This window comes from Euprymna scolopes, chromosome 21 (assembly GCF_053919585.1).
Source record: "Euprymna scolopes isolate OS-2025 chromosome 21, ASM5391958v1, whole genome shotgun sequence".
Lineage (NCBI taxonomy): Eukaryota > Metazoa > Mollusca > Cephalopoda > Sepiida > Sepiolidae > Euprymna > Euprymna scolopes.
This window is the reverse complement of record NC_136502.1, coordinates 32,970,686-32,973,287: the sequence shown is the minus strand read 5'-3', so window position 1 is coordinate 32,973,287 and position 2,602 is coordinate 32,970,686.

The following is a 2,602-nucleotide window of genomic DNA, read 5'->3' as shown; positions in this document are numbered from 1 at the left end:
AAGTTCACTTCTATAATTTTTGTTCTGCTGATCTACTTATTTTTCTTCTTTTGTCTTCTTTTCTTTCAATAACTTGGCAGTATTACATGCCCATATGTCTCTTTTACAACCATTTTTATCCTTGCAGATTTGACCCCTAAAATAACCAATTTCCTCTGTCAACCAAAATTCACGTGTTGTCACGAGATAAATCAATAATGTTCTAAACGTAACACAGCATTATACCATCGTTAAAGCTTTTTGTAAAACAAACTAAAATTTAAAACAAATATTGATGTTTTAAAAGTTAAACGATTTTTGAAGACATCTGCATCCAGCTAAAATCTCCACTTAATCAAAGTAGTTATATCTGAGGTCACGCTAACGTTATCACATATATGCGTGATTAAAGCAAAACGACGCCACGTAATCAATTTATATTCTTTTTTTTTCTTTTCCATTCGGAGTTAATAAAACTTCGATCTACCAATTGCGTATTTGAGAGTACTATATGCAAGTTTGTGCAATTATTTATTTGTTTGTAAAAGAAAATAACCCAATGGATATGTAAACATCTCTTTTGATCACAACACTGAAGATAGATCAAGACGATTCAGAAAGTACTATATTAAAAATCGATTATAGCATTTTTAATCAGCCAAAAAACATAAAACTCATTAGAAATATCGAACGGATCAGAATTAAAGTGTGTAGACATATGTTTTTTTTACTATTATTTAAATGAAAAATGTACCTACATAAACACACACACACACACATATATATATATTATATATTAGAATAAACATGTCTTCCACATTTTCAATACTTTCATTGTCATCGAAATCGGTGAACTTGTCCATTATCAAATCAAATTAATTGATGGCCTGTTCTAGTACGTGACCAAGCATGATGCATTGATAGGAAGTTTCACATGCCCCAATGCAGTGACTTCGTCCAATAAACATTGTGGTCTATATTGCACTGTAGAGAACCTGCAGTAGATTTTTTACAATTATTTTCATAATGGCATAAATTAAAGTTTTAAATGCCAAAGTTAAATTAATTGGATAATTTTACTTTAAACGGAAACATTCATTGTGAACGTACGCTTGTCTTATAAAATAAACTCCTGTTGCTTTTATACGTCGGACTTTTCCCTTCGTGAGGTGAAGAAACCTCGAAAATTCACTTGCGATTTTAGGTTGTATGAAAGTGTTAGCTTTGGTCCAAATCTGTTCTTTTTTAATCATGTTTTCCGATTTTCGATACGAACGGGACATTCCGATACAAAACAGTTATGTTTGGAATTGAGGAACTTTTATTACAAATACTCCAAACACGTTTTTTATAATTGGAATCTTCTTTTAATTTTTTTTTTAGAAACAATCAAATGTTGTGATTTTACGATCTCGTAACTCGGGGTTAGTCGTATAATTAATCTGACTTACACCTTTAGTAAAATGTTTACAACTCTGAAATAAAATATTCTGCCCAAATGCAAGCTATCTAAAATACATTTTGTCATAAAAACACCTGGTAATTTATTGATTTTAAAATGGAAATGTACAAACCTATATTTTTTAGGCAGAATTCTGAAAGTAACTTTGGCTGCCTGTCTGTCCCGAAAAACTTTGGACCACAGACTTGAAACTTGATATATAAGGGAATTTGGAGCTGTGGAACAAATTTGATTTTTTTCTTTAGTCTCTAAAAAATAGCTGCTTAATGGTCAAACCTGGAAGAATTCGGAACTCGGCAGGCGTAAGTACACTTAAATTGTCCACGTACGCGTGTGAAATGACCTTTAACACCTAAGAATCAATCCTCGATCACGAAAACAAATGTGACCGTTTTCTTTGGTCATACATGATCAGTCTTAACTAGTGGTCGGGTGTTCTCGCACTCAATTCTTGAATCAAGAGTTGATATGCCGTCCGTTCTGTAGCGTCGGACGTTCTCTGAAAAGTTAATAACTCAGGCGACAAAAGACAACAATCAGCTTCACAAAAAAAAAAACTTCAGTTTTTTATCTACTCTAATTATTCAGTCACCCCAAAATATTTACAATTTATTTTTACAAATTTTTAGATAGTTCTTTCCGCAGTCTATCAAGATTTCTCATTTTTACTCAGTTTACGGCTGGCGACAGATACAAAGTAGAGGATAGTTTGGCGACTTCGCCCCGACTCCAAGAAACTCAATTCCAACTGGCAAAAATTGCTCGCACAATTGATTTATTCGTTGTTGATGGCGCGGGTCCTGAGGGATGTTGGGTCCTCCTTTTGGCCAATTATCTTGCTTCATCCATCAACAGAGCGTTCTCTGGTTGGTTAATTAGCCAACATATCCCTACATATTGGTTAGTGATCTTTCCCAAAAAATTGTGTGATTCGTATTGTCCACACGCCTTAGAGGTTAATCCCCATGACCTCAAGCCACATCCGGCCTTAGATAAAGACAAAACATAACTGGTGTTGTTTATGCAATTTTCTATACATGCGATCAGCAAGTTATGCGTCATTAATAAATTTTAACTCGCTTTTGTATTTAATATATTAATTCCCGCCAGGCCATCCGCTGCGGTTCGGGAGAGCTTTCACACAAAAGCTTCAATATGGTG